Below are 16,600 nucleotides of genomic sequence, written 5' to 3'. Positions count from 1 at the left end.
CCCAGCTGGTGTTGGCATCGTGCTAAAAGCAATGTTTAAATCAAACTAAAGATTAAAAATTAAAATTCAGTTTTGCAATAATGATAAACCTTTTACCTACCCACATGCATCTGTGTGTCAAGGGTCCATAAGTATGGCCCCAACCTCTCTCAATACTAGTAAATTTTGAGTAATTGTATATTTTCAGAAAAGGAATCAGTACTCATTTTTTTGTTTTTAAAGAATGTTTTTTGTTGTTTTTAAAAGCAAGGCCTGCCTCTGATGACTCTAACAAGGTGATTTGGATTGTTGAAGCTGCTCCCGGGTTCTGCTCTTGAGAGTAATCTGGGCTATCTAGTTTTCTCCCTAGAGATGGAGAGGGGAGTGTTGAGGGGTTTGTTTTATTTAGTCATATTTTTTAAATCATTAACTATGGGATAGCCTGTAATGGGGAGAGGGATGGGTTGATTCCACATGATCTCGTTTACAAAGCATGTTCTGCACCTGGTTCTTTTAGGGAAGAGTGGAATAATATGCCTCATTTAATAACATACTTCTTTTTGAAAGTTGTCTATTTTCTCCACCCGTGAGTAGGTCCCATATTTGATGAAACTCCTGAAAGTACATGGAACCTGTGTTGCCCCTCCTCTTTATTAGAATGTACCACATATGTGACTGTGACTTTCAAGGGGATTTTTTTAAGTAATTTCTAACTTCTTTCACTGATAAATGAAAAAAAGTATTGCACCTTTTGAAATACATCAGATGGATTAAGTGCATAACTAAAAAATGAAACAAAACAAAAAAAAATTTCCCTGTTACTCATTGTCTTATATGCTTAGCATAGATATGCAGCTTAATAGTGTGTGATATGATATTCCCAGAACACAGCTGGAAACCTGGTACATAGAGGAAACACGAGGGATTGTGCAAGAAGACAGTCGTCTATGGAATGGCTCACATCCTCTTTCAAGCTATGAGGATGGAGGATGCTTCATTCAGAAGCTGCGGATGGGGTGGGGTGGGAAAACATTTAACAATATGGAACCAGTCAGGGAAACCCCCTTATTTATGTTTTGCATAGGGAGACCCCTCGAGTAGTCAATTGAGGCTCTCTAATAAAAACCATGGAAGGAGTTTTTTAAAGGCTCTTCATAAGTCTTTTTTTTTATTTTTATTTTTAACTTTATTTTTTATTTTATTTTTAGATTTATTTATTTATACAAGAACCGGGGTACAGGCCAGATGCGCAGAAGGGTGAGAGGATTCACCAGAGACAGAGCAGGGAATAGAACAGGCAGACTGACGAAATACATTGCTGAGGGCAGCAGCAGGTGAGACAGAAGAAGTCTGCTTCGCCAAGTGGGATTCTCCCCAGCCAACAGGGATCCAACGCGAGCTGCAGAGGCTGCAGAGAGCTTCATAGTGCGACGCTCAAACGCCTGCACCACCAGGGAGGCCCTCTTCATAAGTCTTAATAGGGGTTTTTATCACCTCATTGTGGCTACAATTTCTCCACTTTTAAAAATGTTTAGGTATGGATCAAGAAGATGTGCCGTTGGGCCTCCCCAGTGGCACAGCGGTTGAGGGCTGGGTTGCGAAGCTGCCCGCGGCCTCTGCAGCGCTGGTTCGATCCCCAGCTGCTCCCCAGCCACCGGAGGAGGGTCCCACATGGCACGCAGACCATTCCTGCCATGCCCACTGCTCCCCTCAGCAGTGTACTTCGGTCCTTCTGCCTGCTCTGCTCCCCGCTCTGGCTCTGGCGAATTCTCTCACCCTCCTGCGCTTCTGACTGTACCCAGTGCTTGTATAAATAAATAAATAAATCTTAAAAAAAAATTTAAAAATTAAAAAAAATTTAAAAATTAAAAAAAATAAAGTGCATATTTCAATGGCTTTACTGCGTTAGTCACAAAATTATGTAACATTTACTACAATCTAAGTTTAGAACATTCTCATCACCACAAAAAGAAACCCATTACTCAGTAGCAGTCACTTCCCATTCTCATTCCCTCCACTGGCCAGCCCTAGACAACCACTAATGGACTTTCCATCTTTCTAGATTTGCCTATTACGGACCATTCATATAAATGGAATCATATGTGGTCCTTTAGAACTGGTTTCCTTCACTTAGCATAAAATTGTTGAGGTTCTTTTCATCACAAAATACTATTCCATTGTTTGGCTAACGCACAGGTAAGGGAGCAACAAATATGCCACCTGAAAATGTCCTTTTGGCAAAAGGCTAATTTAATGGGAGGAGCTCAGAAAGCAGGGTGGAGGTAGTTTTTGAAAAGGATACCTATATGTAAACTTTTTTCTGTTAGGGCTTCTTCCAAAAAGACTTTTTTCCTTACCTCTTTTCAATGGAGAAGGCAGAACTTCATCTGCATACTTTTGTCTATTTTTCCTTCCTTGGTAAACTACCTAACTAACCTTTCCCTTTCTTCCCCTAACCTCCCTAGACTTACCTAAGCTATTTAAGAAGATTCTGAAGTCATGTGAGTGAGTCACTCCCATGTGTACAGGAGGTATAAATGTTATTATTAAACGTTTCAATTTTTTCTCTTTCCAATCTGTCTGCTACTTGTTTGATTATTTGCCAGCCTAGAAGAACCCAGGGGGTATGGGATGATTTTCTTTTTGAGCCCCCACACATATTTTGTTTATTCATGCTGATGAATCTTTAGGTTGTTTGTACTTCTTATCCATTTGACTAATGCTGTTATGAACATTCACACAAGTTTTTATGTTGGATAAGTTTTCATTTTCAGTGGGTTTATACCTAGCAATAGGATTGCTGGGTCATATGTTCAACCTTTGAAGAATTGCCAGACTATTTTCCAAAATTGTTGCAATTATGATACCAACCACCAGCAGTGTTTGAGGGATCCAATGTTTCAATATCCTCTCCAACTCTAATTACTGTGTGACAGCCATCCTAGTGGGTATGAAGTGGTATTTCATTGTGGTTTGCATTCCCCTAATGGCTAATGATGTTGAGTATCTTTTCATGAGGTTATAGGACATTTGTATATCTTTTTGGGAGAAGTATAAGTTCAAATTCTTTGCCTGTGCTTTAGTTGGGTCATTTGATTTTTTAATAATAATTAATTTGTAAGGGTTCTTTATATATACTGAATACAAGTACTGTTTCAGGTATATGACTTGCAAATACTTTTTCCCATTTTGTGGGTTATCATTTCATTGACTTTATTTATTTATAGCAAAAAAGTTTTCAATTTTGAGATTATATTTTTTTCTTTGTTGCTTGTGCTTTTGGGGTCATATCTAAGAAAATAATTGCCTAAGTGATGGTTGCACAACTCTGTGAATAAATCAAAAACTACCTAGTATTGTATACTTTAAATGCATGAATAATAATGTGAATTAATCTCAATGAAGATGTTTTTGTTTATTTTTTTTTCCAAAATAGGAGAAGAACAGGTTGAAAAAATTCCAGCCCTTAGTATTATTATCTGATCATCTCTGTACATGAATCAATAAATCCTCCTTAGTGTTCAATAACAAATAACTTGGGTTCTAAAATTAGATCATTGTGATTAACAGTGGCACAATTCTGTAAATATACTAAAAGCCACTAAATTGTATCTGTATATATGTATAATATATGAATATTGCACATGTATTTGTGTATAATATATGAATATATATCTTTAAATAATATATAACATATATAAAATATACATATATTTTAAATGGATGAATTTTATAGTGGAATTGCCAGATAATGAAATATCAATAGTATTGATATTTCAATACAGCTATTTTAAAAAGACCAAAAAAACTACCATTGCCTAATTTATAGTCATAAAGATTTTCCATTATATTTCCTTCTAAGAATTGGATAGCTTTAGCTTTTCTTATATTTAGGTCTTTAATCCACTTAGGTTTAATTTTGTATGTGATGTAAGGAAGGGTCACAATTTTTCATACTTTATTTTGTGTTCTTAAAAGCATTATTTTGAGAGGAAATCCATAAGCTTCCCCACACTGCTACAGTCCATGGTACAGAAAAAGTGAGGAATCCTTGCTGTAGAAATTAGATTATACCCTTTTTCTCTGGGCCTCAGTTTCCTCCCCTGCCATGGGTAGGACATGGACAGTAGAGAATGACTCTTAAAATAGTTCATGTCTGTGACAACAGCTTCTTTTGTTTTCTTTTATTTTTTTTTTTTTTTTTAATAGAGGCATGTTTTATTTATTTATTTATTTATTTGTTTGTTTATACATGCACTGGGTACAGTCAGAAGCGCAGGAGGGTGAGAGAATTCACCAGAGCCAGAGCAGGGAGCAGAGCAGGCAGAAGGACCGAAGTACACTGCTGAGGGGAGCAGCGGGCGGCAGAAGAGGTCTGCGCGCCATGCGGGACCCTCCTCCGGTGGCCGGGGAGCAGCCGGGGATCGAACCGGCGCGGCAGAGGCCGCGGGCAGCTTCGCAACCCAGCGCTCAACCGCTGAGCCACCAGGGAAGCCCTGTTTTCTTTTGTTTATTTAAGGAACTATATCTGGCAATTGCAAGAGGGCTCAGTCAGACCTTTGTGAAGTGTTTTAGGGGGTAGAGGAGGCACAATGGGGGAAGGAAATGTTTTCTATTGAAAAGCAGTCAATTGCCTTCAACAAGTAGCCAACGAACTAGAAAAAGTTTTTCTGGTTTTAGTTGAGTGCCCCTTTTGGAAGGTAAAAAGAGTGGGCTAGATGTAAGGGTTATAGATACCCCCAAATGATAGATGGCATTGTATGAAGTTAGCAGGAGAAAAGATGCCATATATACAACTCAGCCACCATACTAAAATCATCACAGGGGAAAGAAAGCCAGGAAAATACAATCAAATCTTACTTTTATAAATGCAATGGTAGCTTCAATTTAACAATCATTACCCCATATTGTTTACCTTTGTCTTAAATTTTAAACATGGTATGGTAGGGCTTAAGTACATTTTAATTGTGTCTCTCAAAGTCAATTAGATGATCATAAAATATTTTGCATTTTGAAAGGCTTCAGCATCAGATTCTATAAGCTACTTGATCAATGTATATATGCATAGTAATTTTTCTGAGAATCAATTTCAATTTCTTTATAGTGGAGCTACTGACAATAATAAAAATAAAATGAAAGCAAAATATTTGTAAAATTTCCATTAAATATGGAGTATAAAAACAATCATGGATAGTTACAGATGGGCTAGCATATTCTCCTACGGTATGTAAGCTACACTGATGCACAGAACATACTAAATTCTCCATGTTATAAAAATTTTGCATGAGGGCCTCCCCAGTGGTGCAGCGGTTGAGCGCTGGGCTGGGAAGCTGCCCACAGCCTCTGCAGCACCGGTTCGATCCCCGGCTGCTCCCCAGCCTCCAAAGGAGGGTCCCACATGGCACGCAGACCTCTCCTGCCATGCCCGCTGCTCCCCTCAGCAGTGTACTTCGGTCCTTCTGCCTGCTCTGCTCCCCGCTCTGGCTCTGGTGAATTCTCTCACCCTCCCGCGCTTCTGACTGTACCCAGTGTTTGTATGTATGTATGTATAAATCAATCAATCAATCAATCAATCAATCTTTAAAAAAAATTTTGCATGAGATATATTGACATCCTTTAAAGGTAAGTACCACACCCTTAATCAAAGGGTGAACCTCATGGGTTCCAAAGTCAGGAAGCCATACTTTTCTACTTTTCCTCTCCCCAGCACCTATTCCTCAGGCTTTCCCCTCTTCCATTCAGAAGTACGGACAATGTGGAGAAGAAAAGGAGTGTGGGCAAAGAGGAAACAGGTTCTGAGCTGGAGAGTCCTGTCAGTTAGTCAAAGGTCAGCACAGAAGAGACAGACTGTGAATGGACAAGGAAGCTGAACTTCCCTTGAGCCAGCTAAACTGAACAGCTGCCAATCTCTATCATCTTCCTGGCCTGAATGGAGTCCCCCACCCATTTGTACTGTGTGACCCTGTGAAATGATAAAAATGCTCTGTAGCATGGGTGTAGTTTCACGAATAGACGAACAGACTGAGCCAGGTTTCAGCAGGGGGTCAAGGGAGAGAGGACAAAGAGGACCGACTCCAGCATTTGCTGGATTGGACACATACAAGCTTATTTGGAAAGACTGAAACTAAATAAAGATTTCTCATTAGCATAGGACAAAAATTGTGAAATCTGGTCTAAGGGTTTTATGCAAGGATGCCTTTTACATACACACACACATATTTATATATTCTCTTGGTAATGGGGAAGGTAGAGGGAAATACAACACTTTAATTAGGGGGAGATGTATTGCTTTTCGTAAATTTCTAATATTTCCCAAGCCAGCAAGTTTCTTTTTAGACTAGAATGGAATGGTACTTTCAAGTTTTTGCCTCTCCTCTCAAAATGAAAGGGGAAGTAAAATAAAATACATTTTTAAAAGAGCATTAACCAACATTAGTTGACTTATTTAAACCAACATTACATGACTTATCTTCCTCTTTGAGTTTTTATTCAGATATTCTAAGAGGAAAAGTGGATTCTAACTTCACATGTTAGTTCCTTTTTTGTTTTCATACATTTTTTCCTCACACTTTCAAGTGGGAGTAGTACTTTAGAGTTCTATGAAAGTCCAATTGCAATCCATCAGGTATCAGTCATCAGTAAGAAAAGATTGATAAGTTATGTACAAGGTAATGTATAAAACTGAAAAATAGATGTTTTTGTAAAGAAATGATGCAGCTTTTTTGCTCTTTCTACATTTTTTTGCTCTTTCCAGACTGTGGTTCCACTGAACCATAGGTGATTCACATCTCGAGAGGATATAGTATTTCCTAGATGTCTGTCTAGTTCACTGTGTTTTTCACAGAAGGAAGAATCCTGAGGACTGGGTCTAGCTGGGAGAAATGTTACCAAAGGTGGCCTGACACATCCAGCTAAGAGCTGGACGGAGAGCCCCAATTTTTATTGTCTTAGTTACAAGGAGACAAGGTCATCCACATAAGACAACTTTGTGCATTTGTGGGCCAGGCAACTTTGAGAAGCAAGTTGGTGAAGCTGAAACCCAGGGAGTGAAAATCAGAACAGAGCTAGGCTCGTAGAGAGGGTCAAGGGAAAGGTTTCAGTTCTGAAGCCACAAATGGGAAGCTGATGCCAGAGTGCCTTTTTATGTTAGTTAAGAGAGGTTCTATTGCTGAGTAGCCACCAAGCACTTCAGGCTAAATAATGAAAATCAATAGACATATCAGGTCTATGTTTACAATCTCTTTTATACACTTTCTTTTCATCTCAATGTTATATGGCTTTTGATCCGTTTATGGGTTCCTGTTTTTAAACTCCATTCTCTACAGCTCTAGGTTCCTTAGTTTTTGGTTGTTGTTTTTTTAAGAGTTCTATAAAAGCTAGTAATTTTGCCATTTTTTTCCTTTGTTCATGTATTATGATTTGGAAACCAGGATTTTATGTTGGCCTGGAGTTCTCAGGTCTCTAATCAACTCTGTGGAAAGTAGAATAGCTTGGCAACAAGCATAGTAATAATAATAATTAAAAATAACAGCAAGCAGAGAACTAAGAAATGAGATTCAAAAACAAAAGGGAAAGAAAGTGACACAGTCACAGGCTTTCATCTGAAAATATGTATCCTGGCCAACTGAGAAGCAACCTTGTAAATCGTTATTAACATCTCTCTGTGGAAAAAATTAACACCAAAGGGAAATTTTGCCTTTAGATACAGAATTTGCTTTCTGTATTACCTTCTAGTGAAATTCCCACATACAAACCACCTTCGAAAACAATGACTGCCACTAGTAAGATTTCCAAGGGTGCTTTTCAAATCTAGACTAGATTGGTGTTTCTGGCACAACTACTTCAGAAAAGTTCTCACCTAAATCCACGCATGATCATTCTATATTCCCCATTATGCATCCTTGTTTACTGAACATAAGTCTTGTCAACGAGTTATTTTATTTTATTTTATTTTTTAAAGATTTATTTATTTATTTATACAAGCACTGGGTACAGTCAGAGCACGCGAGGGTGAGAGAATTCACCAGAGCCGGAGTGGGGAACAGAACAGGCAGACTGACGAAACACACTGCTGAGGGAAGCAGTGGGCGCAGCAGGAGAGGTCTGCACACCATGTGGGACCCTCGCTGGCGGCCTGGGATCGAACCGGCACTGCATAGGCTGTGGGCAGGTTCGCAGCCCAGCGCTCAACCGCTGCGCCACCGGGGAGGCCCAACAACGAGTTATTTTAAAAAACACTTTTTGAAATTACCCACACCCTGGACAGCAGAGCTACTGTGTATATACAAATGCTCTGGAGAGGCACAGTCCGGTACTGGATGTAGGCACAGGACTAACCGCATGGTCTGTCTTGGCAGCTCTGTCCTCACCTGCAAGCTGCCCACACACACTCCCTTCCAAACGGTGCTCCTCTGATGCCAATTGGCTGGCTGAGCTACTTTGGGAGGAAGCCTATGGGAGGGGTGGGGAGAGGTGAGGTGGATAAATATTTCAGAAGCTAAGCTTCAAGCTTAAAACTTGATTTACCCTTTCAACCAAATTCATATTGGAAGTCCCAGCTCGTCTTAAAAATCGCAGGTATTGAAGAGTTAACGGGGTATGGGAGCTGGTGTAGCCTGGGGCTGTCATCCAAGGCCAGCATGAAAAGGCAGCAGGAGGGGTTTGGTTCTGGCCAGGCTACAGACAGGCCATCTGGATGCAGGGAAGGCCTAGAATGCCAGAAGCAGCTTTTCTTTTTGGTGTTAGCTTGGGGAGAATCCTTGGTTTAAGACCAAAACTGACAGTCATCTTTGAACAGGGACTTGATATTTGGATTTTTATATAAAGCTTGCTCCATCATACCTACTCCATCATTCTTTTGGTAAAAAAGCTGACAAAAGCAATGTACACAATATAACCTATTTCAAAAAGGGTGTAGAATAGATTCGCTAGATTTACAACACATAGAAACTATGTGTAGTCTTTAAATAATTTTGCTAGGAGCAGATAAATCTGAATAAAGTGGAAAAAAACATTTATATTATACCTCTCTGTTACTCTCATGAAGAATTATTTTATTCTATTTCCTATACTTCATTATTCAATTTCAATGTGTTGAAATTGCTTTTTGGACTTTCAAAATTATTTTCTTTCTCCATTTTTGTTTCATATTGAATTATATTACATTTGGCATAACATTAACAAGGGCCAGTTGTAATTCCTTTCACAGGAAATTTTTTAGTAAAATTGAAGAAAAAAAATCCCTGTAGGGAAATTATAGCAACTTCCTACTCAATATCACTCATGAACATACACTCTGGAAAACACCCTCTTTAAAAGATATGATCTATTCTTCCTTAGCTATAGCAGTCTGTTAGATTTGTATGTGTTACTCTTAACAATTAAAGGAAAAGGTGAATGTAAATTCATTGGGACAAAACAAAGCAGGAAGGAGAATATTATCCTTAGGAGAATTCTTACCTTAAGGAAGAGAAAATGCACGTATCTCTTTGGGTGGGGAAAGCTGGGGGAGGGAGGCAGGATTTTTTTTCTCTCCAAGGTATTAATTGCCACCTAGCAGCAAAGAAGGGAATTGCGCACTTTACTTTGAACTTCAATTCTAGAAAACATTGGTTTTAAAGGACACGTTCCTTTTATTATGACCAATATCTAAGGAATTATTAGTCTACTGGTAGACTAGATTAAATTTTTCTCTTGGGTCATGTGCAAAGAAGAAATACAACAAATGAAAAATTTTGACTTAGTTATGTCTCTGTCCTTTTGCTTTTCCATTGATACCCTTGCCACCTAAGCAACAGGCCAAAGAAAAGAAATTCTGAAACCACCCTGAAACTAAAAAATATTGGCTTTCATCCACTAGAGAACAAAATGCCTGTCTTTAATACAGTAATTGTTTTCCTAAATAATCTCAGGTGGATTTCTACAAAAATGAGATCAGAATGTATTTCAAAGTGCGAAAACAATAGGATGATGTTATTTATTTTTAAAATGAGAAGGCATTTTTATATAGGGTGAAATAATTTCCAGACCAAGTGGTTATTCAAACTTGTTAGAGAAGGGAGTTCTTATTTCAAACAAACTTCACCAACCATGTTTTTATTTTTGTAGCAGTCAGCCATATTGAATGTCGAAACTTTAAAGAAGAGACTCTTGTTTTGCATTATAGACTTGGCAGTTAAATAAAAATAACTGAAAATTTTCAAAATAGATTAAAGCAAAATTAAATATTTAGGAGGACTTCAAAATATTTAGGAGGACTTCAAAAGTTAACAGTTGAGGGCCTCCCCTGGTGGCGCAGCAGTTGAGCACTGGGTTGCGAGGCTGCCCACAGCCTCTGCAGCGCCAGTTCAATCCCCAGCCACGGCGAGGGTCCCACAAAAAAAAAAAAAAAAAAAAAAAAGGAACAAAAGTTAACAGTTGAAAAGAGCTTTTATGTGAAAATGTAGCTTAAAGTGCACACTTCTAATTTGCCACTTTTTATCTAGATAAACAATAGACATAGCAACAATATGAATGATGTGAGTATATTATCACTACAGCAGTCAGCAATATTTTGGAAGACAAATGCTGATTTTAAAAGTAGTAGTAATAGTAGCTAATAATTATAGACTATCATGTGCCAGGCAGTGTGCTAAGCTTGTTAAATGACAAATTCACTTAGTCACCACACTAATCATAAGGATATTAGTCAATAATATCTTCATTTTACAGGATTAGGCAACAACAACAAAAAAAAGGTTGAGAGATTAAATAAGTTATCGAAGGTGTCAGAGCTTATGAGGAGCTAAATTCAAAACACAAACCTAATTCTTAGTATTTGTGTAACATAGTATTCAATCTTTGAACTTATTTTCTATTTACTCTCACTCCAGTCTCATGGCTCTAAATAACTTCACACATGAAGACCCCCACAGGATCTCTCCACCAAGCTCTAATTTAGATGTCAGTTAACTACTCCATATTTCCATTAGGATGTCTACTTGAGATGTATAAACCACATCATCTTTCTTTCTTTTTTAAGATATTTTATTTATTTTATACAAGAAACGGGGTACAGGCCAGATGTGTGGGAGGGTGAGAGGATTCACCAGAGACAGAGCAGGGAACAGAACAGGCAGACTGACGAAATTCACTGCTGAGGGGAGCAGCGGCTGAGACAGAAGAGGTCTGCTACGCCATGTGGGACCCTCGCTGGCCAGCTGGGATCGAACTGGCACTGCAGAGGCTGCGGACAGCTTCATAGTGCTGCGCCCAACCGCCTGCGCCACCAGGGGAGGCCCTAAACTACATCATCTTTCTTCCTAAACCTGTTCCCCCTGTCTCACTATTGCCTTGGTTCATTATTGCTCCATTCTCACATTTGTTCAGATCAAAAACATCATTTTAAAGCCTCTCTTTTTCTTATACGCCACTTTCAACCCATTAGCAAAGTACTGTTGGCTCTGCTTTCAAAGTATATTCAGACTCCAACTACTTCCTTCCATCTCAACATTACAATGTTTGTCCTAGCTATTGTAATCTGTGACTTGATTATCATAACCTTGATCTTATATTTATTGGGCTGCCCATTGTCTATTCTCTACACAAGGGTTGGAATATATCCTTTTTAAATGTCAGTAATGACATTTTTCTCTTCAAAACTCTCTGGTAGCTTTCTGTCTCATCCAGAGTCAAAGATCTTACCATGGCCTAAAGACCCTATACTATCTGCAACTCCCATCCTAGTTCTTCTCTGATTTCACCCCATAACATTCTTCCTTTCAGGACTTTTTATCTGTTTTGTTTCCAGAGACATTCTCAGCATCTTAGTAATAAAGGCATATGGTAAAGTAATCAAATATTTGTTGAAAGAATGAGAAATATCTGACTCTAAAACCTGTCCTTTTCATCATTCCCCTCTGTGTATATATTGATGGCTCTGTGAGTTGAGGAGGTTAGCTGGCCTCTTCAGAATAACTGTTATATCATCTCCCCATTTGTGGACCAACAGAAGAAACATTTGGTCTCTTGGGGGTTTTAATGGCTTTTGGCTCCTGTAGGCATGACTTGGAGATTTGGCTGAGGGTATACCCTGACTCTTACCAGCAACTGTAAAATTGATCAATATAGATATTTTGTGGAAAGAATCGACCAGAAAAGCAGCACTAGTTCTTTAATTAAGAGGTCATTGCTAGTTACTTCGGGATTTTTTAGAATTAAATAAAAATAAATTTGAATAAGAGCCAACTTAAATTTTTCCCATGGACATGTAAGATTCATTCTTACTCAACTATCTAGATGACATTCTGTAATAATTGCTTAATTTCTGGAAAAAAAATATTTCTAAACAACTTAAGTATGCCAATGGCTTTTGTACAGGCCTCCCTGTTGGTCACACACCAAGGAGAGAAATTATATTACATAGTTTAGATACAGTTCCAAGTTGTTATTCTTCCAAATTATGCCTACTATTTCCAATTTGTTCTGTTCTATTATCAAAATATAACTTTAGCTTCTGAATAACTAGTGAAAAAAAGAAAGTAGATGAAGATAAAGTGAGCTTTAGAATAAGCTATCTAAAGGTTATCATATTTGGTTAAATAAACTATGATACACTCATATAATGGGTTACCTTCCTTGTGATACAGAAAGCATGAGATATGAAGAAATGTTTGTGGTATAAATGTTTAAATTAAAAAGTAGGTTAAAAAATTTAATTTTGTGTAGCAGTTTATTTTGTTGAGATATTAATTCTGTGTTCCCCTATCCCCAGGCTCCTTGTTCCCATTCAAGCAGGTATTTAGACCTCAGATTTTTGTAAAGCAAAGAGCAAAGACCGCTTACGGACAACACAGGCTCTCCTTGTCTGTTGAAATGAGAAGGGGAAAAAGAAAAGCAATTCCTTTGAGAGTGAGGTGAAAGAGATTCCTGAAGATTTAGAAGTCTGAAGCCTCTGGTTCGAGGAAAGAGCTTAGACCCATCTTGCTCTGTAACAGAGTCCATGATTGTGTCAAAACCTCAAAGAGGAAGGCTATGCCTGGGTACAGCCGTTGTTAGATTCACTCATTTGATTCCAGATTTCTGAGTTTCAAGGACAGTAAAGGAATATCAGTCAGCCAGGCAAGGAAGATGACACACAAGGGAATCTGCCCAACAAACCAATGTGGACAGATAATCAAATAATTTGAGGTAATTTCAAGTTTTTCCACAATAATTAAAGCCCTAGAAACCTTATATAATCCTGGATGGAGAGGAAATGTTCAAGCAATAACTGACACTGAATTTCCCACCTGGATGGATGGCAAGATGGTGGCTCAGGGACAGATTCAAATGTATCTAAAGAAATGCAGGATTTCTTTCTATGGAATGAGAGTGACACTCACAACATGCACACACACACAAAGACAATGTATTACATATTACAAATACTGGAAAATATATTATCAGGGTAATTTTCCTCCTTTCTTAAAAGAAGATATTATTGGGCCTCTCCGGTGGGGCAGCGGTTGAGCGCTGGGTTGCAAGGCTGTCGGCAGCCTCTGTAGCGCCAGTTCGATCCCCTTCTGCTCCCCGGCCACCAGAGGAGGGTCCTACATGGCGCGCAGACCTCTCCTGCCGCCCGCTGCTCCCCTCAGCAGTGTACTTCGGTCCTTCTGCCTGCTCTGCTCCCCTCTCTGGCTCTGGTGAATTCTCTCACCCTCCCGCGCTTCTGACTGTACCCAGTGCTCGTATAAATAAATATATAAAACTTTAAAAAAAAAAAAAAAAAGAGAAGATATTATTGTAGGAAAAATATTACTATATTTCCAACAGTGATTTTCTTTACAGGGGATTATTTTTCATACGGTTTGTACTTGAAAAAAATGTAAGCTATATATTCCTTTTATAACTGGAAAATATATGTCTATAGCCAATGTATGTTTACTTTTTTCTTATATATTTGAACAAGTAACAAACAGGGAAAAGCCTCTATCTTAGGTTTTATTTTCCAGCTGCCTCAGAACTCCTAATATTAATGTTTTAGAAGTATAAACTCAACTTCACAAAAAATAACAGGTGTTTCTTACAGAAAGAAAAATGATTCCTATAAAAACCAAAAATATTATTGTATCAGTCAGGATCCCAACAGATGGCTCTTCAAAGGGGGCAACTAAAGAAAATATAATCAGAACATGGGCAGAGAAACAGCAGGGATGATGCACTACCACCATTAACCAGTGGCCAACATAGAGACAGTGACTGTAATATGCAGAGCTCTACCTCCTACTGCCTTCTGATCTCCTGCTAGTGACCTCTACTGGCTAAACTCAATCAGAAGCAGGAAGGGAACAGACATTGCTGATGTAATCCATAAGAGGTGAATTAGATGTTAAGAGCAACATAGAATATCTAGCATGGTAACATTAAAGTGTTAGTCATTTTAATTTTGTTATAAATATTTCCATATTTAATAATTCCTATTAGAAGAGTACCAGAAACAATAGTTTTTAACTTTGATACCATGCAATGTATTTGGAATTATTACAAATAATTCTAAAGTAATTTTAGTCATACACTCTTAATAACCTTTACATGTGTAAACACTAGATATATATAAAAAGGGACACTATATAAAAAGGGAAATATAACATGGTCCCTGTTCTTTGAGGACTTAAGATTTAATAGATAGAGACAACTAATAAGTGCAATTGTTTTCTATATATCTGTAGCAGGATGTTAAAATAGTGCTCTTTCTGTCTCAGTTTTGGCTAAGGCTCTAAGAAAGTGCCAACTATTCCCTCATTCAGTAGTGAAATGGAATACCACAAAAAGTAGAGATGAAAAAAATTGGGGGCCTCCTTTCACAACTACTTGTTTCTTTAAAAAAAAAAAAAGAAGATGATTTAGGGCCTCCCCGGTGGCGCAGCGGCTGAGCGCTGGGTCGCAAAGCTGTCCTCGGCCTCTGCAGCTCCGGTTCGATCCCCGGCTGCTCCCCGGCCACCGGAGGAGGGTCCCACATGGCGCGCAGACCTCTCCTGCTGCCCACTGCTCCCCTCAGCAGTGTACTTCGGTCCTTCTGCCTGCTCTGCTCCCTGCTCTGGCTCTGGTGAATTCTCTCACCCTCCCGTGCTTCTGACTGTACCCAGTGCTTGAATAAATAAATAAATAAATCTTAAAAAAAAAAAATCCACTTCTTTTTAAAAAAAAAAAAAAAGATTTATTTATTTATTTATACAAGCACTGGGTACAGTCAGAAGCGTGGGAGGGTAAGAGAATTCACCAGAGCCAGAGCGGAGGGCAGAACAGGCAGACTGCCGAAGTACACTGCTGAGGGGGAGCAGAGGGTGGCAGGAGAGGTCCACGCGCCATGTGGGACCCTCCCCGGCGGCCAGGGATCAAGCCGGTGCTGCAGAGGCTGTGGGCAGCTTCACAGCCCAGCGCTCAACCGCTGCGCCACCGGGGAGGCCCCTTACAACTACTCGTTTCTCTGTCAGAAACTTTGAAGTTTAGAAAATTTTGAGAGGGTGTGGTGTATTACGTGTAGACGGTGCTTTTCCTCCACCTCCTGCCTAGGGGGAGCTTTAGTGGTTCTTTGATGCATAATCCCTAGAGCAGGGGGAACAGGTGGGCACATTGGATTAGTGTCTAGCTCACATCTGAGGAATTTATTCATTTAATCCTTATATGGCTCTTATTAAGTACAGGCACTATTCTGAGCATAAATGGCAGCAGAGGTGAAAAAAAAAAGATTGAAATCCCTTTCCTTCATGGAGCTAAGATTCCAGTAAAATCTAGATGGAAGAAATTTTGGCTGGCTAAAACATAAAAGATAAATTTTTCAGTTTGGTCATTTCTCAGAGGTATGAAGCAAAGCAACTCTATTGGTGTTGTTTTATTTTTAATCAAATATAGGCCACAGAAAAAGGTCAAATGGGATTAAGAGAAGACGCCCACAGAAAGAAGTTAAAGGTTTGTATCACTGCAGTCTCTGGCTTCACCGAGATGTCTGGTCGTGGCAAAGGCGGGAAGAGGCTCGGCAAGGGCGGCGCCAAGCGCCACCGCTAGGTGCTGCGCGACAACATCCAGGGCATCACCAAGCCCGCCATCCGCCGCCTGGCCCGGCGTGGCGGCGTCAAGCGCATCTCGGGGCTCATCTACGAGGAGACCCGCGGGGTGCTCAAGGTCTTCCTGGAGAACGTGATCCGCGACGCCGTCACCTACACCGAGCACGCCAAGCGCAAGACGGTCACCGCCATGGACTTGGTCTACGCGCTCAAGCGCCAGGGCCGCACCCTCTACGGCTTCGGCGGCTAGGCGCAGTACGGGACCCCTTCCTTAAACAGAAAAAAGGCCCTTTTTAGGGCCCCCAAGAAAATCCAGAAATAAACCCACAGATTTATGATCAACTAATCTTTGACAAAAGAGCAAAGACTATGCATTGGAGCAAAGAAAGTTTGTTCAATAAATGGTGCTGGGAAAACTGGGTCGCTACATGCAAAAGAATGAAGCTTGACCACTACCTCACACCATACACAAAAATCAACTCAAAATGGATTAAAGCACTAGACATAAGACCTGAAACCATAAAATACATAGAAGGAAATATAGGCAAAACACTACGGGATTTGCACATCAAAGACATCTTTACAGACACATCACCCAA

At 39.4% G+C, this 16,600-nt stretch overlaps 1 long non-coding RNA gene and 1 pseudogene across 2 annotated transcripts in view; one reads left to right on the top strand and one right to left on the bottom strand.

Annotated features, from left to right (window-relative positions):
• Positions 1–16,600, bottom strand: part of LOC119255492 (uncharacterized) — a 48,616-nt gene that overhangs the window by 27,331 nt on the left and 4,685 nt on the right. For both annotated transcript variants that reach the window (XR_005127481.2, XR_008553479.1), the window contains exon 3: positions 9,439–9,531. This is a non-coding gene — a long non-coding RNA (uncharacterized LOC119255492). The remainder of the gene's footprint in view (positions 1–9,438; positions 9,532–16,600) is intronic.
• Positions 15,940–16,251, top strand: LOC119254580 (histone H4-like; annotated as a pseudogene).

This window comes from Talpa occidentalis, unplaced genomic scaffold (genome assembly GCF_014898055.3).
Source record: "Talpa occidentalis isolate TD23 unplaced genomic scaffold, MPIMG_talOcc4v2.1 talOcc4.3, whole genome shotgun sequence".
NCBI classification, from domain to species: Eukaryota; Metazoa; Chordata; class Mammalia; order Eulipotyphla; family Talpidae; genus Talpa; species Talpa occidentalis.
This window is presented reverse-complemented; position numbering and strand designations above follow the sequence as displayed.